This window comes from Crinia signifera, chromosome 11 (genome assembly GCF_055691185.1).
Source record: "Crinia signifera chromosome 11, ASM5569118v1, whole genome shotgun sequence".
Classification (NCBI taxonomy): Eukaryota; Metazoa; Chordata; class Amphibia; order Anura; family Myobatrachidae; genus Crinia; species Crinia signifera.
The window spans coordinates 83156979-83180697 of record NC_139227.1 but is presented as its reverse complement, the minus strand read 5'-3'; the positions used below and the strand labels follow the sequence as shown (position 1 = coordinate 83180697).

Here is a 23719-nt window from a genome sequence, read left to right as displayed (position 1 = left end):
GCGTCCTTGTGTAGGTAATTTAGACATCGAAATATTACAACCCTCGGTCTATTTCCCCTCGTGGTGCGTGTCGGGCCCAGGCGGTGTGCTCTCTCGACCACCATGTCACCGCACTGGTCCGATATCTGTAACATCTCAGGCAGGGAGATTTGTAGAAATTTATATAAGTCAGGGCCTTTTATGCTCTCATCCAGCCCCACGATCCTCAGGTTGTTCCTTCTCGATCTGTTTTCAAGATCGTCGATCTTATTTTGAAGGTCATAACAAGTTTGCTGGAGGCTGGAAGAGGAGTCTTTGAGTGTAGATACATCTTGAAAAAGCTCCCCCACCCTGCATTCAGTGGCGTGTTGCGTCTGTGCTACTTGTTTCAACTGTGCTGTAACGTCTTTGATAGCGATGTTAAATTTGGCAGCCTGTGCCTCCATCAGGGGGCCCATAGTTTCTTGTATAGCCTTTACCACTTCAGAATAAGTGACAGGGGGTCCCTCTTGGGTGTCAGAGGTTGGGGAGAACAGTACTTGGGACGCTGAGTCTCCTGTCTTGTCGCGTGCAGCGGCCATCTTGGATCTGGATACTGACTGTGATCTGGAGCTAGATTTGGCCCTCTTTTCTTCTGGTTTTTGTGACCTCCTCGGCATCTGTGGGGAGAGGAATCTCTCCATCCACCTCCTGAGGTGGGTATATGAATGCTGTATAGGCCTGATTTTGTGGCCTGTTATGTCTTGTCCAGCAGGCTCTGCCCTCTGTAGTGGTCTGGATCTATGGGCAGTCTGTCCTCAGTGAGAGAGTTGTCAGCGTTTTCTATTAGTAATCACTGTTACTGTTTCTGCTGCCAGGTCTTTCTGCAGATCGTGGGAAGGCCTTTATATATGATATGTGGCCCTAACAGGTAGCCAGCTGTGCGTATTGGTGGAGGGTAAGTTTGGCGTCTAATGGCCGTCGGGGTGTGGGGCAGCGTGTCCCCTGCACGTGAGTTGTATATTGTGGCAGTGCGGCTCTATGGTTAGCGGGGCCGCCACCGCCAGTCTGGGGTTGCTGGCGAGGGGCTCTGTGCGCTGCGTGTACCTGTGTGGTGAGGCCGGGTGCACGCGCTGTGTCCGGTGCCCAGCGCGGCGCGTCTCTGCACAGGCCGCAGCTCGCCGCGGCGTCTCGTGCTGTGAGTGATGGCCGCGATCGCGCGGCTCTCTGCTTGGCGGGGGCTTCTCGGCTGGCTCCGGAGTCAGGTAGAGGGATTCTCTGATGCTCGGGGGGAGCAGGGGGATGGTTGGCGCCGGGGATGCAGCGGAGGTCTCGCTAGCCGCAGCCGCCTACATCGGGACCGGAACCGGAAGTCAGCATATGCTATTGTTAAGATGATTTATTTACAGAATAGTATATAAAATATTTGTTTAATATATGTTTTTAGTATATAGAGAAGTAGCCATGTGAATGTTTCCTGCGACACGGCATACTGTGCCAAGCTGTGACTATTCGCAGGCGGTGATAGCTCCATTAGGATTTAAAGAAGCAATCACCGGCTGTGAATAGTCACAGCCCAGCGTAGCATGCTGCATCGCAGGAAACATTCACAGGGCTACTTCTGTATAAATTAGAAACATACCGGTATATAAAAAATAAAAAAACACCACATGGCAAATATTCAACAAATACAAGTGACTGGAAATGCATATGGAATGTAATTCACTTGCAGCTTGACTTACAGGAAGCCAGAATCCCTAGTAAGTGCCTAACCCTAAACCCCTCTCCCTTCAGCTAACCCCCCCCCCTCCCCCGATCTTCCTCCCTCCCATCCCCTGTTTTCATGGAGTGCAGGGGGGCCCCTTTCAAAATGTTGCTATGGGGCCCACAAAGGTCTAGTTACGCCTCTGGCTCACAGCACTGCACAGGCCCTTGTCCTCTCCAGGGATCACCCTTCCCGGTGCCGGCACTCTCTGCTGTGGGTTATGCATCGCTGCAGGACCGCCTCTGCTCCCCCTGCCCTACCTCTCTATAGTCCCTGTCACTGGCTCCCTCGCCATAGCCTGTACTGGCTGTATCATATATTTTTATATTTCTTTTTACTCAAAGGCTATATATCCCCCTTCCCACACAGATTTAAGTTGACGAGGCTGAAGTTGGCTTCTTATTCACTTCTTATTCAAGCTCCAGCTTCTTATTCAGAAAAATCCCTCTTGCGAGGGTTAATGAGTATTGGGACACACATTTGACACCTAAAATCATCAGAGGGGGCCACTTACAGATGACCCAAGTGTATTTTGCCTGGCCCAACACATACTTGCCTACCCTCCCGCATTTAGCGGGAGTCTCCCGCTTTTTCAATCCTTCTCCCGCCCCCCGCAAATCCCTTGGTTCCTCCCGGTTTTTTGTCCCCTTTGCAAAAAAAACCCCGGTACTTGTGGAGTATCACGGCTCCCATCGCATGCCATCGCATGCCAAATGTAGTGGCATGAGATGGCATGCGATGGGATGCGATTTTTACAGTTTTTGAGCTATTTTTAGCAAAAATCGCATGCAATCAAATCGCATGCGATGCGATTGCATGCTTTTTTGCACTGAAATGCATCCAAATGCATAGAAATGTGCAGCAAACATGTTAAATGCCCCCAAACGTCATTTTTTGGAGTGTCCCACGCCCACTATCAACACAAACCCGAAGCGTGGCGAGTGTAGCGAGCCCGCGAGGGGCGGCGGTACGCGTCCTACGACCTTTTCATACCCCCACTATCCACGTCGGCGTGGAGTTGAGAATAGAATAGTGTGGCGAGCGCAGCGAGCCACCGAGCCCGAAGCGTGGCGAGGGGACGCGGACACCTGTGAAGCCCGCGAGGGGACGCGGATACCTGTGAAGGTATCCGCGGCCCCTCGCGGGGCTCGCCACGCTTCGGGCTCGGTGGCTCGCTGCGCTCGCCACACTATTCTATTCTCAACTCCACGCCGACGTGGATAGTGGGGGTATGAAAAGGTCGTAGGACGCGTACCGCCACCCCTCGCGGGCTCGCTATGCTCGCCACGCTTCGGGTTCGCGTTGATAGTGGGGGTGGTACACTCTAAAAAATGACATTTGGGGGCATTTAACATGTTTGCTGCACATTTCAATGCATTTGAATGCATTTCAGTGCAGAAACGCATGTGATCGCATCGTATGCGATCGCATCGCATGCGATGCGATTTTTTAGCATGCGATGCCCATCGGGGGAGCCGTGATACTCCACAAGTACCAAAAAACCTGAGTGCGCGAACGCGATGTTGCGGGGGCGGGGCCTGAATGCGTGGGGTTGTGACGTCATTATGACGGCCACCGCGGGGCTGTGTGGGTAGTGCTGGCCGTGCAGCAGGAGAATGGGCGGGAGCTTGGAAGCGGCAGCGGACTGTGAGCGGGGAGCACGAGTATCAGGAGCGGAAGCTGCAGTAAGTATAACTCTGTTATACAGCAGCCTGACTCACCAGGGGAAACCTGTGGTGATCAGACCGGTGCCCCGCATCTCCTCTCTGGCTCCTGAGCCTCATTGCTGCCAAGCTCCGCAAGTTGCTGGGCTGTTCTCTCCGTCCCTCCTCCTTCTCCTCCCTGGTGTGTCTTACTCTACTGTCTCACACATACGTACAATGAGCTGCTCCTATGTCATTGTACCCAGCCTACGTACACTGCACCTTACACCGTACAGTTTCTATTTAAAATAAATAATTGTTCTAGCCACAAAAGTAAAATTGAAATGTCCATCCTAAGCACCACACCTTTTTGTTATGTGTAGTAAGGTCACAGAATAGTCAGGTCGTTATGGTTTCTCTTCTTAAATAAATAAAACCTCGATTGTCCTGTATAATCTAGATTAAATTGACTAATCCAGCCACCAGGAGCTGTACCTAATTAATTCTATAAATATTGTCATTTATTAAGCTTGAACTCCTTCCTTTTGATGTTTCGTTTAATATCTGCCCTGTTACACAGTAAAATTCTTTACAGCACAACAAGTGTTAATCGGCCATCTTTAGTTAGTACACCAATTAAGTATAGAATGGTCATGGATAGACCAGGTCTGTATAATAAAATTCCTGCTTCCCAATAAAAGTTTTAAGGCGCCTATTGAATTATGTTGTTGTTAACTCGTACCATTACTTAACTCTTATGCCTAGAAATAAATGACACAAACACCTTATCTAAAAATAACGACACTGACACCAACTGCGTAAGGTTAAAAAGGTCATAGTTGTTTATTTAAGTGGTATGACCCCTATTTGTATAAGGGATGGCAAAGAAAGCGCTTGAGACCAGCACCATAAACGCGGGTGTTGCCATGGTAGCGACCTCAGCGCCCGCCAATGGCCACACCCCTTCTTGTGGGTACAGCCTGCGCTGTGACGGATATACCGCCCCCTTCTATTGCATGACGTGGACCTTCCATGAAGGCCAACGCCCCCAGCCGGAACTGGGGACTCGCCCGCCTTCTTGGCAAAGGGGGGGGCAATACCGCACAGAGACCACCTGACACCCCACCTGCTTGCTGGTCGAGAGCGCCTTCTCGCCGATTGTTAACTAAAGCTATGGAAATAGAGAACCAAATTTGGTGGAAATGGCTTGATGCCAGGTAGCACAGAGAGAAGGGTAGGGAGGGTGGGGATCCAGAATCAAAGAGGCTCACTTCCTGTCTCTGATCACTGATATAACCCTCTCTGGCTGCCGCCCCCCTGCTACCTGATTGGCAGAACTAACTGCCACTCCACTACTATTTCCATAGGGCTTCACACAGATGCTTCTGCTGTACATTGCTTGTGGACAACAAATTCACAGGCTCTTAATCTCCCTCCAGCCTATGCGGCCCTCGCTCTGTCTAAGGCGCCTATTGAATTATGTTGTTGTTAACTCGTACCATTACTTAACTCTTATGCCTAGAAATAAATGACACAAACACCTTATCTAAAAATAACGACACTGACACCAACTGCGTAAGGTTAAAAAGGTCATAGTTGTTTATTTAAGTGGTATGACCCCTATTTGTATAAGGGATGGCAAAGAAAGCGCTTGAGACCAGCACCATAAACGCGGGTGTTGCCATGGTAGCGACCTCAGCGCCCGCCAATGGCCACACCCCTTCTTGTGGGTACAGCCTGCGCTGTGACGGACATACCGCCCCCTTCTATTGCATGACGTGGACCTTCCATGAAGGCCAACGCCCCCAGCCGGAACTAGGGACTCGCCCGCCTTCTTGGCAAAGGGGGGGGCAATACCGCACAGAGACCACCTGACACCCCACCTGCTTGCTGGTCGAGAGCGCCTTCTCGCCACAGCCTGTGTTACAAAGACCCCGCAGGGTCACCACGCGTAACCAGGCCCCGCCATACCAAACAAATAACAACCTACGCTAAACTAACCTAAACTAGAGAAAATATCCTCCAAAAACCTGCCATGCCTGAGTCAGGAAGATGTACGCCATCTGGCCTGTACAAACCCACAGAGTCCTTAACAATAGTAGGATGTCTAAAAGCCTTGCCGCCCCGAGCCACAACATGCCTAGACACCGCATGGTTCAACCTCCTCATGGCCCTCTCGATTGCTGACACATTCCGGCAACCCCGCCAGTTAATGCGGGGAATTATGTCAGACCACACAATCCTCACACCGGGCCAGAGGTCCACCAGACGCACAAAGTCTGTCTTAATCTTAATGGTGAGCTCGATGCCCGTCCTCTTGACCAGGTCATTGCCACCTAAATGAATCACCAGAACATCGGGGCGGCCCCACTTACGGGCTTTGGCGGATAACAGCTCCCATAGACTATCCCAAAGGAGACCCATGTCTCCAAACCAGCTAACAGCGAGTGCCTTCTCCAGAACAGGAGCACTGGAGGCTAGTGGGTGCCTAGCAGCCCAAAAATTAAAAGAGTGCCCTACGAACCAGACCCTACCCAGAGCCATATCGGAAGGGGGAGGGGCTGAAAAAGAGAAAACCTAGTGGTTAGCATCATGATATACTTTAACACAACAAAATGCATACTACGGCCCAAGTGAAGGTGAAAAACTTAAAAAACCTTCTGTGAACTTTAGGGGACAGCCAATTGAATTAGTCCACAATGAAGGAAAAAGTAAAAAATTCCCTTCACACCGTCGATTCCGGAACGCTAGTCATTCCAGAACCGATTGTAAACAATCGTTTTTGAGCCGGCGCAACAGGCGCTTGAACTACAACTTATCTAACTTATCTATTCTTACATAACTCTTATAAGCGGAGGATTTCCACCTGCCAACTGCCTGAATGGCAGAAGGTGATACTCCTGCCGCTGCTGCGCAAGTAGCAGCCCCAATTCGAAAAGAATGCGTTCCGAAATCCTGCTCCCGCAGACCCAATTCTACCAAACATTGCCGAAACACAGCCGCAAACTGGAATCGGGTCAGCGGTAGCCCATCAACGTGCGCCAAAAACTGCAAGGCGGCCTCTGGTCTGCGGGAGCTAAATTCCTTAGCTAAGGAAACCGGACACACAGCCGCTTCAGCCTGTGCATTAAGGGTAACTCAGTGGCCCCTGCCCATCTGATCCGTTTTGGACCGCTTAATCTCGCATAGCACTTGTCCTTCACGGAATACTACATCCTCCCCTAGAATGCCAGTGCGGGAGAGTTTGCTGGCTGCCACCAGCTCGCTGATGCGAAAAACGCCATGAAACGCAAATGTAAATGCAACCTTAAACAGTGCAACTCCGTATTCGCTCTCAGCAACCTTAGCCAAACAACCCCCCAGGTCCCCCAGCATACTCATGTCTATGGGTTTGCGTGAATCCGGGGGAACTGGACGCACCCGTGTCCAACCCTTCATGGCTTTGGACAATACAAAAGACCTCGTGGGGTCGGGATCGCCGCGTAAGCGCGAATAGAAAGCGATGCCTGCCAAACGCCGCCGCCATAGCCGACTTTGACATGCCCCGCCTATGGTGACCCCAAACAAAAGCGAGTACCTGGTCCTCGACCGACTCACCGCTAGCCTCGGGGGAGCCCTGAAACCCAGTACTGCCATGCGGCCCCATAAGTTCTACGAGTGGAAGGGGCCAAGGACAGAAGAGCCAGGTCTGTCATGCCGGCTCTATGACCTGCCACACAAAAGGGGGGACAATTAAGCCCAAGTGCCGAAGCCTCAGGGGCCAACTCGCGAAACTTAAACCTCAAAAGGCCTTCCGCTATGTTGTTATCCACCCCCGGGACATGCCTGGCCCTGAACTGTATGTTATGCCGTAAGCAAAGCAGAACTAAGTGCCGTAGCAGACGCAAAGCCTTGGGGAAGTCGCCCTCTGATTTTTAATGGCATGCACCACCCCAAGGTTATCACACCAGAACACTATGTTCTGGTTAGCTAGCAGGGAGAACCTTTTTCAGCTCTGCAGAAACTATAAATCGGGAAAAGCTCAAGAAGCATCAGGTTGACCGTGAAACCACGATCAACCCACGACTGAGGCCACTTCGAGGCGCACCACTCCCCATGGAAGTACGCCCCGAAACCCGTGGATCCCGCCGCGTCAGTGAACAGCTGCAGTTCAACATTGGAGGCGGGGTCAGAAGGCCAGATGAGCTCCCTATTGACTGCTCGCGAAAAACTGACCAAACTAAAATGTCGTCCCGCATCTCCCCACATAGTCTGACGGTGTGATGAGGGTGCCTAACACCCGCCGTGGACCTTTCTAGCTTATGGCAAAACACCCTACCCATTGGAATAATGCGACATGCATTAATTAAATTGAAAGAGCCCAGTAAAGATTGTATAAGCTGCAACCAGACTCTTCTTTTCCCTGCATTCAGTAATGAGAGCCTGCAGCTTGCAAACCTTGTCCTCAGGGAGCCGGCAGCAACCTGCTGCAGTGTCTATCTCAATGCCCAGATAAGACAGAACCGTGGCAGGGCCCTCCGTCTTATCTGCGGCAATGGGGACCCCTAAAGACGCCGGGACATTGATGGCGGATGCCAGGATGTTTGCACACGTGCCCTGCCCGCCTGGCCCCACAAAGAGAAAATCATCCAAATAATGCGGCACGCCACTACAGCCTGTGACGTCATGAATGTACCAGTGCAGAAAGGAACTGAATTTCTCAAAGTAGGAGCAGGATACCGCGCATCCCATGGGCAAACACTTGTCAATAAATATACCCCCGTCTCAATGGAAACCCATGAACCTGAAGGACTCTGGGTGTAGGGGGAGGAGCCTGAAAGCCGACTCTATGTCCGATTTAGCCACTAGGGCCCCACTGCCAAAGCCCCGGACCATGCCTAGAACCTCATCGAACAACTTGGTAGTGGACGCTACAATGTTGCTCGGGGATGGCGTCATTGATGGACGCCCCATGGGGTTAAGAAAGGTGCTGAATCAGTCTATATTTGCCCGGGGTTTTCTTAGGGACCACCCCCAGAGGGGAGAAACAAATCCCAATCAGCGGGTCAGACTGGGAAAGGCCCCGCCATTCTGCCCCAATAGATTCCCGCCAGCACCTTTTGGTCTCGTCACCTTCGGCTGCCAGTGCCGACCCCGCCCTGATCTGCATTGCTTGCGGCAGGTCTATAAAATTTTTTGGGGTGACCTGCCCCACATAAACTACATTTTGCCCCTTGGTCACACTTGCCGTCATGAAAGGCAAAGCGCTTCTCTTTGCTGCCGGATCTCACCCCGTGTTTCCCCCTTGTAAAGGGCTTCTTGCCTAGAGGCTACACCGAAGGCAGGCCCCTACCTATGATCCCAGCTGAATGTCAACGTGTTTGCACCCTTTAAGATGGGTTTGGACCCCTCGTGAGTATGACAACACTTTACATAGTCATCACACCATGCGCTGTCCTTGTCATTATGAACGTGACGTTAACCGGGAACAAGTAACGTAGTATGTTCACGACTTCATAGGGCCTGGTGCTGAGGTAACACGAGGCTAGTAACAGGCAACCCCCTTTAAGCCAATTGCTAAAACCCTGGCAAGCGAACTCACCCTTGGCTGAGGACCGTCTGGCCTTGCAAAGTCTTTTCCTGCATATGTGGTTAGTGTGAAAAGGTCTACCAAAAACTGTCCCCTTCTAATTATGTATTTTGACCTCCCTCAACCTGATGGGGCCTTCCCACTCTGGGTGCACTTGGACCCCCAACCTGCTTAGCTACAGCGCGCGCCACCAACCTCGCAAATTCGTGCGGGCGCTAGGGGGACCCAAATTCCCCGCTGCTAGCGGAAGAGTGTAGAGGGGATGCTGCACACACAGAAAATTCAGTGTTCTCACCATCGATGGAGGAGCCTCCGTGCTCGTCAGCAGACGTAGCCGGGATTTCTGATTCGGCTGAAGGTAAAGGAGCCGGCATGCCGGATCCACGCTCTGCGAGGCCGGTACCCTCAGCCGCCGGGGATATCCCCCTGCTTGACATGGCCGCTTTGGGGAGTGCTCGCAGCTGCCGTGGTGTGGACTCTGTGGAGCATCTGCGGACTCCGCCCCTTGTTCGACTGCTGACATCACCCGGGTAACTGCAGCCTCCGACACGGCAGGCACCGAAGTCCAGTGGTGATGGATTAGCCGCAGAGGAAATACGATCTGCACCAACTGTGACCTCGAAAGAAAAACACAGGCATGAGACATCACAGCGCTAAAGACCCTGGGAAAGAACATGGTGGGATGTCACCTCGACTGACCCACGGCCCTCAGGGCGGGTGGGCACATTGGGAAACTAGGGGAATGTGTAGAGACCCTAGCTGAAGGGAAACTAGCCCAGAAAAGCTTGAGAATGAGCCAGACTACCAAACGAGGGACTGCAGCGGGGATGTGCCAGCCCACACAGGTACGTACAGGGGCGTATTTCTGATATGCAGCCTGCTGCAATGGAAAAGCCCGGAAACCAAACTACTGTAAGCCAGTATAAACAACTAGGTGCCCAGCGGTCAGAGGTGAGGTAAACAACCATGTATTCTGCAAACTGGTGACCCACCAGCAACAAAAACATTACTGGTAAACTCGTGGTAAAATTTAAGAGGCATAAGGCCCTTTAAGCAAGGCTGCTCAGACTGGGACCTGGCTATGCCAGTAGGCAGGGAGGCCACATGGAGTGAGCCCTGGAGGGCATGCTGGTTCCTGTAGTGCCACAAGGAGGATTTAGGGGTAACTCCTGATAGGCTGGCTCTCAACTCAGATATATTAAGTGCTGTTATCATGTAGCCTTACAGTAAGACAATTATATCGAGTGTAGGACTTCCGGCATCAGAGAAGCCGTGACAAGGCCTGGAAGCTTATCATATCTTTTGCAAAATATATGTAACTAAGCTCTCTGAATCACCCTCTATTATGTTGGTTTTTCATATCTTATTACTAATGCCCTTTGGTGTGCTGGGGGTTAAACCCCCCTCCCTTGCAGCACCTGGGGGGCATTACTAGTTTCATTGAGCAGCTCTCACCACTGTTTTAGCTAACAGGGAGGGCAGAAATGGTGGCCAACTGTAACAGGCATGGCTGCACCCTCCCAAGTGAGGCAGGGAGCCCACAGACAGAAAGCATTGTGCCTCAAAGACACCCCCATATTAAATGCCACAAGTGAAATAAAACCTAGTAACCAGGGCACCAGCAAGTGGTGCTGTAGTATCACCACTGCCAGCATGGAAATCCCCAGCCCTGACACTGTCTACATGTGGCTGTGATACAGGACAGGGTATTCTGTGCAAGCAGGAGCAGATAAGGTACACAGACAGAAAAAGCAAGCTGTACAGGGAGGAATGAGAGAGAATGTGAGCAATTGAAAAGTTACTTATCCTGCTTCAAGATTTTGCTGTTCTGCTTCCAGACTGATCCAGAATCAAAGAGGCTCACTTCCTGTCTCTGATCACTGATATAACCCTCTCTGGCTGCCGCCCCCCTGCTACCTGATTGGCAGAACTAACTGCCACTCCACTACTATTTCCATAGGGCTTCACACAGATGCTTCTGCTGTACATTGCTTGTGGACAACAAATTCACAGGCTCTTAATCTCCCTCCAGCCTATGCGGCCCTCGCTCTGTCTTCTGTACAGCATAGCAAGGGTTAATCGGCCATTTTGGTTTTAGTGCATTACGGCCGTGTATAGACTAGGTCTGCACAATTAGTATCCAAATCCTCTTTGTATACATTTTAAGAAATTAGGTGACACTATTGAAAGATTGTAACGATTTACTGATTATCTTTATTGCACAACATTCAATTACCGGAGAACACAGCCAGCTATAAAACAGATAACATTCTTTGCATTACCACAACACTGACATTCTCAATGGGGATTATTAAAGTTGTGGATACCAGTGCTATATTTATTCTTCTTTTTTGAATGTTATATCAATATTATGTTTATACTTTTGTTCATGTTCTGTAATGTTTTCTAGGTACTTGTGAGTTATCCGGGCTGCCGATTTTTTCATCGCGCCCGAAATCGTGGGCATCGCGTCGGTCGTGGCCGTTATAAGGAGCCGCGACGCGATGCCCACGATTTCCCATAGACAGTAATGTTAAAAGACACGATGGACCCGATTTCCGACACGATTTCCCATAGACAGTAATGTTAAAAGACGCGATGGACCCGATTTCCCATAGACAGCAATGTTAAAATAAAATTACAATGTGAAATTGGGCAATATGTTTTTAAAAAAAATGTTTCATGGCCCCCCACCACCGTTAACGCCACCTCGCTATTGACACCAACCCGAAACGTGGCGAGCGGCGGCGGTACGCGTCCTCCGACCTTTTCATGCCCTACTATCCACTAGGGCGTGGAGTGAGAATAGAATAGTGTGGCGAGCGCAGCGAGCCACCGAGCCCGAAGCGTGGCGAGCGCACGCGGACACCTTCACAGGTATCCGCGTGCCCTTGCGGGCTTCACAGGTGTCCGCGGGGCTCGCCACGCTTCGGGCTCGGTGGCTCGCTGCGCTCGCCACACTATTCTATTCTCACTCCACGCCCTAGTGGATAGTAGGGCATGAAAAGGTCGGAGGACGCGTACCGCCGCCCCTCGCGGGCTCGCTGCGCTCGCCACGCTTCGGGTTGGCGTCAATAGCGGGGTGGCGTTAACGGTGGTGGGGGGCCATGAAACATTTTTTTAAAAAACATATTGCCCAATTTCACATTGTAATTTTATTTTAACATTGCTGTCTATGGGAAATCGGGTCCATCGCGTCTTTTAACATTACTGTCTATGGGAAATCGGGTCCATCGTGTCTTTTAACATTACTGTCTATGGGAAATCGTGGGCATCGCGTCGCGGCCCCTTATAACGGCCACGACCGACGCGATGCCCCCGATATCGTGTCTTTTAACATTACTGTCTATGGGAAATCGGGGGCATCGAGTCGCGGCCCCTTATAACGGCCACGACCGACGCGATGCCCCCGATTTGGAGCTAAATCGTGGGCATCGCGTCGGTCGGGTGTCCTTAAGTTAACCAAACTTAAGGACAAAATCGGCAGAACGGATAACTCACATGTACCGTTTTCTATATATTATGATCACTTTTTTAATGTATTAACCCTCAGAGTATATTCTTGTCATAGAGATGAGATGTCCATAATCTATGACGTCACACACACACAGAGGGGGGTGTTCACGTGTTTGTTCACTTCCTGATGGTTCCTATAAAAGAAAGCACTGTTTCACAATTTTGTATTCCTGATAACGTAGAGATATAAGAATAAAGAGTGATTTCTTTATTGTTTAGTCCTGGAGTGCCGCTTAATCTTCTAGAATATATATATGTGTTGTGTTCCCGCTAGGCTTATTTCACAGGGCACTGCGCCGTGCCCCTTTAAAAACCGACAAATTCCACCCTGCCCGTTTTTTTGCTGCCCTGCAGTAAATAGCAGACTCTGACAAATTAAGGTCTGTGGGGGCCCTGGGAGGAAGGTGGTACCTTGGTAGTGGGGTCCGGCCAGTGCAGGTGGGCAGAGGTCCCTGCGGCGTATGGGCAGTCAGCGGCGGGTTCCCTGCGGCGGATGGGAACTAGTTCTCATCCGCCACTGATTGTCCATGCACCGCAGGGACCTCCTGCCGCCCATGCTGCCTGGACCCCACTGCCCACCCACGCTGCCCAGACCCCGCTGCCCAGGTGCCCGGCTGCTGGGGGGCCCGCGGGCCCAGAAAGCTACCCCCTGCACCATTCACATGTTTGTTATATATACACTGCCACAGCGCCAGTGAATGGGAGGCCCGACAATACTGGTAAGAACTAGACCTGCCTCCCCTCGCCCCTGTCACCTCAACCCGTTGCCCCTTCACCTCGCCCCCATCACCTCACCTCCTCCCCCCATGTCACCTTAACCCCTCTCACCTCCTCCCCCTCATATCCTCTATTGACTGTTACCCTCTCCCGTCACGGGGTCTGTCAGCTGTCAGTAGAAGCAGGAAGCGCGAAGATGGCGGATTCAGGGTTGCTGATAGGGTGGTGCGTTTTTGGGCTAGTGCTCCTGGCATGTGCATTGTCCTGGGGTGGCTGTAGCTGGGGGTGCAGCATATGTGCAGCGGGTAGCAGCATATGTGTGTATATAGGTGACGTGCACATGGCACGGCTAGGCTTGCTGCCAGCATGTACTGATGTGCCCACAGCTTTCTGTATGTGCGGATAAGCAGCACTTGTGTGGCTGTGTTTACAATTCATGTTGGAGGGGAGCTGCCAAGCTTACCCGTATACAACAGTTGGCTTTTGTATTTTCATTTTTATAGAATGAAGTTTATAAATGTCAGCTAGAAGCTGTGGACAACCTTTCATCTTTACAAGGCTTGGTACATGAACAGCATACAGTACTTGGTGCAGTGGTAAATGGAGGGCACTTCTATTGGATCAGGTGTAGGATATACTGTACCTCTCCTGAGATCATTGCATCGGAGTAGATCATCATTTTCCTACAACTAGTAAGTTTATTGCTAAGTCAGTGCTGTATGTAGTGTACACACTTTTCTGTGCACAGACTGGCTGGTTATAGTAGTGCAGACTTTGCAAGATTTCAGTCACCTATAAAGGTGCATACACTTTACGATTTGCTCCTGTGCGATGTCATCTTTTCCCTCTAATCTGCTGGGCCAACCATGTAGTGCATATGCACTGAACTATATCGTTGACGAATGTCATCGGTTCTCCGCTATGTGCATGTAGTCATTGTTGACATGTCAATTGAGCTGTGTGTACAGATGACAACGGGTGGTCGGTAAAACCAGCGGGAGCGTGTATTGTTTGTAGTGTACATGCTGGGCGATATTTTAAACAATGCTACAATCCTGGCATTGATATGGTGTTTTGCAACAGTGTGTGGCATAATGTGTTGTGGGCATTACGGTGTGCGTTATAATGTGTAATTTGCATTTTACGGCATGTAGCATACTGTGTCATAGGCATTAAAGTGTGTGGTATAATATGTAATGAGTATTATGGTGGGGAGCCGTGGGCCCTGCCTATTGTCTCTGTCCTGGGCCCCACAATTTCTGATGGCAGCCCTGCCTGCAGTCTCCCTAGCTGCGCTGACAGTCCCGCCCTTCTAAGCCTTGGCGGCCATATTTACACAACTTCTCAGTGGGCCTTATTTTGGTTCATTCTTTCTGACAAAATCCTTCTTAGATGGGCAAAACCATGTGCACTGCAGGTGGGGCAGGTGTTACTTGTGCAGAGAGAATTAGATTTGGGTGGGGTTTTACTTCAAAGTGAGATCTATATTGCAGTGTAAAAATAAAGCAGTAAGTATTTTCCCTGCACAGAAACAAAATTACTCACCCAAATCTAATTCTCTCTACACATGTTACATCTGCCCCCCCCTGCAGTGCACATGGTTTTGTCCATCTAAGAAGGATTTTGTCAGAAAGAATGAACCAAAATAAGGCCCAGTGTATGGTGGGTCAGGTTGTGTCAAGAGCTTCACCCCCTCTGTGTCCTGGGCTAATAAGTATGTAGTAATAATGCTACATACCTCCCAACTGTCCTAATTACTGCAGCGCAGTCCCACTAATTGGAGACTGTCCTGCTGTTCCTCCTTTGGGTGGCAGTGTCCAGCGTGCTGGGGCAGAGCAGGGAGCTGGAGATCTCAGCTGACCTACCAAGGAGCCAGTGATCGCTGAAAAGATTCCATGCACATGTTCAAGGCATCTCCAGTGCAGGGAGAAAGCCAGGGGATGCTTAGGGGTGTTGGGCAAGCCCCTAAAGTGACTAAACAGGGTTGTGGTGCTAAGCCCCAGACCTGTCCATAGACCACACCCCTTTCATCGGAGACACATCCAATTTCAAGTTGGCCGCGCCTTCGGCGCGGCAGATTGCAACTTCTATAACGCCAAACTAGGGAGGCATGCTGCTATGTCTTTCTGTGCCCATGTGCCTTTCTATTATAATTTTTCAGCCTGACTGAAAACATGAACTTATTTATATGAAAATATTTCATGACCATTGAACACATTGCAACCACACATAATCGCTGGTTTCAATTATACAGCTTCTGTTCGTAGGTTGCCCATATACAAACTTGTTCTGGTGGTATGCGGCTCTTCATATTATTTTTTCACCAGCCACTGCAGGACACACCCCTGGGTGGAAATAGATACGCCCATATGTGTCACTAGACACGCCCTTTGGTTGAACTATGACACTCCCCTTCAATGGTGCGCGACGCTGCGCTTGGTGCATTTTGCTAGCATCTAAAATCTCCCTCAAACTGCTTTTCAAAAGTAGGCAAGTATGGCCCAACATTAATTTGTGCATGAAATATGCTGGCAAATTGGGCACGAAATATGCTGGCAAAGTGGGCACATGCACCATATTTAACGATTTTGAATAAGTAGCTGCAGTTTTTTAAGGGTTAACGAGTCTTGGGCTACAAATTTGACACCTAAAATCAACATAAGGGTGTCACCTACAGATGAGCCGCTTGTATTTGGCCTAGCCCAATGCTGATTTGGGCATGAAATACACAAGCAAAATGTTCACAATGTCATAATAATGTCTCATTTTGAATAAGTAGCTGTAGTTTTGCAAGGGTTAACGAGTCTTGGGCCACAAATTTGACACCTGAAATCAGCAGAGGGGTATCACTTACATATGTGACCCAAGTGTATTTTGCCTGACCCAACGCTGGTTTGGGCCAAAGTGGGCACCCGGACCATTTTATCATTTTGAATTAACTACGGTTTTGCAAGAGTTAACAAGTTTTGGGCCACAAAATTTACACCTGAAATCAACAGAGGGGTGTGACCTACAGATGACCCAAGTGTTTTTGGTCTGGTCCAACGCTGACTTGGGCATGAAGTACATGGGCAAAATGGGCACATAGATATGAGTCATGTCTCATTTTGAATAAGTAGCTGTAGTTTTGCAAGGGTTAACACAGGGCTCGACAAATTTGTCTAAAATCTAGGAGCCAGCATGAAAGTGTAGGAGCCAGACAAACTAAAATACTAAATCACCCCCCCCCCCCCAAAAAAAATACTTCATTCTAGAAATGCAGCATAGATAGATAGATATATATCTATCTATCTCTTGCAGCAGCACATAATGATAATAATTGACTTTACATTAATAATTGCTCATTTGACTACTAGGTCAGAGAAGGATGTAATATGGTGATCCTCCACCCCTCCAGTCCTGATTCCTTTCCTTCTGGGGCAGGATCTATATTGCGGGTAGTATGGGCAGGATCCATGCAGAGTGGCCTGGTCTGGGTATGCAGGTGGGGCAAATATCTCCTGCTAGTCAGTCGTTGCTGGGGGAGAGCCTAAAATATGTCAGGCAGCAGCGGCCCCTGTAGCCCAGTGAGACGCATTCGAGTAGCCTGTGACGCTGCCAACGCCCTGCATCCATCGCCCCAAATATCTGTCCTACTTGCTGGACACCCTCCGTGCACCCTGCCCCTGTGGGCACCTTCCCCCTAGTCACCCATTCGCAGACAGGGGGACAAGGGGACCATCTGCCGCCGCACATGAGCAGATTACAGCCAGGGATGGGACCGCCCAGCGGTCTCCCCGCTCACCTTCTTCAGTGGAAGTGCAGGCACGGGAGAAGAGAGCCGCCCAGCCCGCACTCAGCTGCTGCAGCCTGATCTGGTGAGCTGCCTGGGGTTACCGGGCTGCATCGTCCCGCTGTCCCCGGCGCTCACCTTCCATCCTGTGGGACCAGCACTGCCCGGCCGTCCCGCGGCACCTATTGGCGTCAGTGCTGACTCCACACTGATGACCGGGGCAGTCATGGACGCCGCATCTCTTACTGCCGCCACTCACCAGCAGCAGAGTCCCCCGCTCTAGCAAGCTGCCTGCCCTGGCGCCTCCTCACCGCTCACTTGCTCCGGGTGCTCAGCACTGCAGGTGGGTGCGCTGGCTGGAGGTTTGGAAGAGCCGCGCCGCCGCCGACACATCTGCAGCTTCCGGAGATTGGGGGCGTGGCTTCCCTACGTGTGTCAGGCCCTACGTGTGTCAGGCGTGTGAGAATGCTATGGGGCAGAGTGGGCAGTTGTATAGTATGGGGCAGACTGGGCAGCTGAATGCTATGGGGCAGAGCAGGTAGCGGAAGATCTACAGGGCAGAGCGGGCAGCGGAATGCCATGGGGCAGAGTCGGCAGCAGAATGCCATGGGGCAGAGTCGGCAGCGGAATGCTATGTGGCAGAGTGGACAGCGGTATGTTATGGGGTGGAGGAATACTATGGGGGTAGGAAATGCAATGGGCAGAGTGGGCAGCTGAATGCTATAGGGGGGAGGAATGCTTTGGGGCAGAGTGGGCAGTTGTATAGTATGGGGCAGACTGGGCAGCTGAATGCTATGGGGCAGAGCAGGTAGCGAAAGGTCTACAGGGCAGAGTGGGCAGCGGAATGCCATGGGGCAGTCGCCAGCAGAATGCCATGGGGCAGAGTCGGCAGCGGAATGCTATGTGGCAGAGTGGACAGCATAATGCTAGGGGGCGGAGAAATACTATGGGGGGAAGGAATACTATGAGCAGAGTGGGCAGCAGAATGCTATGGGGCAGAGGAATGCTATGGGGCAGAGTGGACAGCGGAATGCCATGGGCAGAGTGGGCAGCGTAAGGACTATGGGGCAATATCAAGAAGGAGGGGCACAAGCACCCGGGATAAGGGGGTACTCAGTGCCACCTGTAGCGCTTCTGCATCACAACTCCTTCTGGACTCGCTCCACAGCAGGTGAGGCTTTGTTTTGTGTCCTCAGCTCCTGCAGCAGGAGGTGCTGGGTCATCCTCGGCTCCGCTTGTCGTGCTGTTCTGGGTTGGCCTATGCAAGTTCCACCACCGGCTCCTACCAGGCTAGGGATCTTCCTGGGTCCTCTCCTACGCTCTGCTGTCTCCTGTCCTCCCCGCGGCTCTTGTCCTTGATGTTGCCTCAATGTGTCTTAATGTGTCTTGATGTGTACTTGATGTTGACAATGCTATAGGGCAGAGTGGGCAGCTGAATGCTATGGGGCAGAGTGGGCAGTCGAATGCTATGGGGCAGAGTGGGCAGTGGAATACTATTGGACAGAGTGGGCAGTGGAATTCTATGGTGTGGAGGAATGCATTGGGGCAGAATGGGCAGCGGAATTTTATGGGGCGGAGGAATGCTATTGGGCAGAGCGGGTAGCGGAATTCTATGGGGAGGAGGAATGCTATGGGGCAGAGTGGGCAGCAGAATGCTATGGGGCGGAGGAATGCTATTGGGCAGAGCAGGTAGCGGAATATCTACAGGGCAGAGTAGGCAGCGGAATGCCATGGGGCAGAGTGGGCAGCGGAATGCTATGGGGCAGAATGGGCAGCGGAATGCCATGGGCAGAGTGAGCAGCAGAATGCTAGGGGGCAGAGAGGGCAGTGGAATGCTAGGGGGCAGAGTGGGCAGCTTAATCAGGGTTGCCGACTTTTTAATGCTCCTCTCCGGGATAGGAGGGGCGGGGCTTGACGGTGATGACGGCTTTACCCGATCGGGGGGCGGGGCTTGACGGTGATGTCATTAAGCCCCGCCCCCATTACGGGAAATACAGTAGTAGAAATGACTGATATCCATGGAGGGGCGGGGCTAAAATGACGCAATTGTGCCATTTTAGCTCCGCCCCCTCCTCTGAGACCCGTGGATTGCGGCATTTACATGCCGCGATTCGGGGGGCTCAGGGGGGTCCCACAGATTCCGGGAGGGTTGCCCACCCTTCCGGGGGGCCGGGAGGGGGACCCGATTTTCAGGAGACTCCCGGGAATTCCGGGAGGGTCGGCAACACTGAGCTTAATGCTAGGGGCGGAGGAAGGGAAGGAATACTATGGGCAGAGTGGGCAGTGGGAGAGGTCTGCCAATGGAGGTTGTACCTCCATTCAACTACAGACTGGTGAGTGCTGCTTATTCTTTCTGAGAGAGAGAGAGAGATGAACGAAGAAAGCGGCATTCAGAGACTGTATTGTTTGTAGAAAAGGTAGGACAAATTTTAATCCATATGTATACCTAATGCATTTGTCGACCAAAACCCATGCCGACCTTGTCCCATGTCGACCTAGACACCTGTTGACCTTCACACATGTCGACCTTGCTACCTGTCGACCCAACGGTATTGACCTAATGACTGTCGACCTAAGTGTGGGCAGTGGAATGCTAGGGGGCAGAGTGGGCAGCATAATGCTAGGGGCGGAGGAAGGGAAGGAATACTATGGGCAGTGGAATTCTATGGGGCAGCCTCGTGGGGCGGAGGAATGCCATGGGCAGAGATGGCAGCGTAAGGACTATGTGGCAATATCAGGAAGGAGGGGCACAAGCACCCGGGATAAGGTGGTACTCCCCGCCACCTGTAGCGCTTCTCTGTCTCACCCACAACTCCTTTTGGACTCGCACCACAGCACACCCGGGATGCTGCGCATCGCAACAAACCACTGTAACATGAAGTTTGCAAGTGCGGTGTAATGACTGTGGCTGCTCCTCTGCTAGGTAGGTATAGATCCCCTTCAATTACAGTTACTGCATTGTGTTACAGAACTTTTTAATTATCCCAGATAGTTCCTCTTCTGTAAATCAGTGACAGTTACTTCTCTGCTAGTTGTGTCTTCGGCTCCTGACCTGCAGCAGGAGGTGCTGGGTCGTCCTCGGCTCCGCCTGTCGTGCTGTTCTGGGTCGGCCTCTGCGTCCACCCCCGGCTCCTATCAGGCTGGGGATCTTCCTCTGTCCTCTACTCCGCTGGGCTGTCCCCTGTCCTCTGAGCGGCTCTTGTCCTTGATGTTGCATCGTGTTCAAAGCTCACTTTCGGGCAGGCATCTCACAGGGTAGCTCCGCACCACTGAGGGGGCTTCTACAGGTCTCTCCAGCTAGGGGTCTTTTGCGTGTCCTCCACACTTCTGGTTCCTCGAGAGAGGGTGTCCTCCGTGGTGCCTGCGCGCCTTGGTCTCCACTTGCTGCGTCCTCTATCTTTTTCGGAGCAACCCCGGGGGAATCCTCCGGCTGGGTGTGCTCCTAGGTAATTTACCCCCTCAGCACCTTCTTCCTTGAGGTTCTAGTCTTTAATCTCTCAGCTCCTCCACTGGCAGGCACTATGTAGGACACCTCGGCAGCACACAACATCATTCTGTTCTCTCCGGGTTTGGGGCTCCTCCTGTGGTTGGCAGCTAGTGGGGGCAGCGCGGTTCCCTTCCCTCTGGCGGCTGGCCGGCAGCAGTAGGGGACTTGGAGGAGAATGGCTCTCCTGGCGCCATTCCTGGTCACACAGCTGCGCAGCCTCCGCTCCTTACAGGTCAGCAGCTCACAGCACTGCACAGGCCCTTGTCCTCTCCAGGGATCACCCTTCCCGGTGCCGGCACTCTCTGCTGTGGGTTATGCATCGCTGCAGGACCGCCTCTGCTCCCCCTGCCCTACCTCTCTATAGTCCCTGTCACTGGCTCCCTCGCCATAGCCTGTACTGGCTGTATCATATATTTTTATATTTCTTTTTACTCAAAGGCTATATATCCCCCTTCCCACACAGATTTAAGTTGACGAGGCTGAAGTTGGCTTCTTATTCACTTCTTATTCAAGCTCCAGCTTCTTATTCAGAAAAATCCCTCTTGCGAGGGTTAATGAGTATTGGGACACACATTTGACACCTAAAATCATCAGAGGGGGGCCACTTACAGATGACCCAAGTGTATTTTGCCTGGCCCAACACATACTTGCCTACCCTCCCGCATTTAGCGGGAGTCTCCCGCTTTTTCAATCCTTCTCCCGCCCCCCGCAAATCCCTTGGTTCCTCCCGGTTTTTTGTCCCCTTTGCAAAAAAAAAAAAAACCTGAGTGCGCATGCGCGAACGCGATGTTGCGGGGGCGGGGGCCTGAATGCTTGGGGTTGTGACGTCATTATGACGGCCACCGCGGGGCTGTGTGGGTAGCGCTGGCCGTGGTGCTGCAGCAGGAGAATGGGCGGGAGCTTGGAAGCGGCAGCGGACTGTGGAATGTGAGCGGGGAGCACGAGTATCAGGAGCGGAAGCTGCAGTAAGTACAGTATAACTCTGTTATATAGCAGCCTGACTCACCTGGGGAAACCTGTGGTGATCAAACCGGTGCCCCGCATCTCCTCTCTGGCTCCTGAGCCTCATTGCTGCCAAGCTCCGCAAGTTGCTGGGCTGTTCTCTCCGTCCCTCCTCCTTCTCCTCCCTGCTGTGTCTTACTCTACTGTCTCACACATACGTACAATGAGCTGCTCCTATGTCATTGTACCCAGCCTACGTGGGATGCAGTCATCTATTAGAATGAACTTAGGTCTACAGTCATTAGGTCGACCCCACTAGGTCGACTGGCAGGAAGGTCGACCTGACTTAAGGTCGACATGGGCCAAGGTCGACACAACTTAAGGTCGAATTTGCATAAAGGTCGACATGAGGAAGGTCGACTGGTCATAAGGTCGACATGGGGTTTTTCACTGTTTTTTGAGCCGACATGTGCCGACAGGCGGTATTTCATGCCCTACCATCCACTAGGGCATGGAGGTGGTTATTAAAGCTGTGGCGAGCGAAGCGAGACACCGCGCCCGAAGCATTGCGAGCGATGCGAGGGTCCGATACTCATTGCCAACTGTGTCCATGTCGACCGTGTCGACATTTGGATAAAAAAACTGTGAAAAACACATGTCGACCTTATGACCAGTCGACCTTCCTCATGTCGACCTTTATGCAAATTCGACCTTAAGTCATGTCGACCTTGGCCCATGTCGACCTTAAGTCAGGTCGACCTTCCTGCCAGTCGACCTAGTGGGGTCGACCTAATGACTGTAGACCTAAGTTCATTCTGACAGATGTACCGATTCCATGTATTTACATATATATGTATGTATGTATACTCGTATATTATTTATAAAATACATGCAGATGACTGGTGGTGTAGATGCCGGCAGTCAGAATACAGATGCCATCATCCTATCCCTCCTTGCTAGTGCCTAACCTTCGTGCCCCACAGCCTAACCCTAACCCCCCTTCTTTCTAGTGGCCGAACCCTCCTGCCCACAGCCTAACCCTAACTACGCCACTATTGCCTAAACCTAATTTTCTTTCAGCCTGACGCTGGCCTGCCCCACATACTTATGATTGGGATCAGGGGGTAACTAGAACTTTCAGGGCCCAATAGCAAAATCTTGAAATGGCCTCCAACCACCACCTTTGTCACTACAATGCTTCTATGGGGGGTGGGTGCTAAAAAGAGAAGGTGGAGAGAGGGGTGACAGAGAGCAGCAGGAGTGAGATAGAGAGGGGGTGAGGTGATGGGCGGGCGAGAACTGGTGAGGTGACTAGGGATGACGAGGGGGAGGAGAGGATGCAGGTCAGGGGTGAGGTGACGGGGGCGAGAGGTGGTCAGGTGACATGGGATGATGAGGGGAAGAGAGGATGCAGGTCAGGGGTGAGGTGACGGGGATGAGAGGTGGTGAGGGGAGAGATTGTGAGGGATGTGGCAGGGATAGAGTTGGTGAGGTGATGTGACGAGGTGAGGTTACAGAGGGTGATGGGGGAAGAGGAGAGGATGCATGTCTTGATTTCACTAGCAATGGAGGGTCTTACATTCACAGCGCTGGCAGCCGCAGGCCTCCTCCTCCTCCCACAGCTGCAGTAACTTTTCTCCTCTGGTGCTCCTGCAGCCGCTGGGTCTTCTCCTTCCCCTGCTGCCACAGTGACTCACATGTCTCCTCAGGTGCCGGCAGCCAGATGAGAGGGGGTAAGGTGACATGCCGCCACGGTGCCACTGGTCTCTTGCGAGCCGGCAGCCACTGGGCTTCCTGCTGCTCCCACCCACCATAGTGACAGAATTAGTCCTCATATAGGCTCCTGCAGCCGCTGTGTTTCCTGCTAACAGGACAGGACAGTAACAGGACAGTGGCGCAGCCTCTGCCAAGGCGGCACTACTATTTAACTATTTAAAAAAAAATCAACTTAAAATAGGGTGTAGGGGATTGCCCCCGTGCCCCACAGCAGTTGCATCCCCTGCACCCTCTGTAGTTACGCCACTGATTGGGATGTCTGCATTGATATTCTGACTGCTGAGGGACAGGAATGAATTCAGACCACGCATGGCACTGCAGTATTAAACCATTATATTACATTGCACTTATTAAACAGCATATTTGCAACATTTCTGGGTCACACAGGCTCTAATATGTCAATAAAAGATATGTATGTGTACACACACATGCATACGCACGCATACATACACACACACACACACACATGCATACACACACACATACATACACACACATACATACACACACACATGCATACATACACACACACACACACATGCATACACACACACACACGCATACACATGCATAC

General features: G+C 51.6%; 1 long non-coding RNA gene across 3 annotated transcripts in view; it reads left to right on the top strand.

Moving 5' to 3' along the window:
• The first annotated feature begins 17149 nt into the window (after window positions 1–17149).
• Window positions 17150–23719, top strand: part of LOC146046262 (uncharacterized) — a 173110-nt gene continuing 166540 nt past the window's right edge. For 2 of the 3 annotated variants that reach the window (XR_014465813.1, XR_014465812.1), the window contains exon 1: window positions 20364–21392. This is a non-coding gene — a long non-coding RNA (uncharacterized LOC146046262). Of the gene's footprint in view, window positions 17284–20363; window positions 21393–23719 lie in introns of those variants that run through there. The other variant, XR_014465814.1, reaches the window with a different exon arrangement.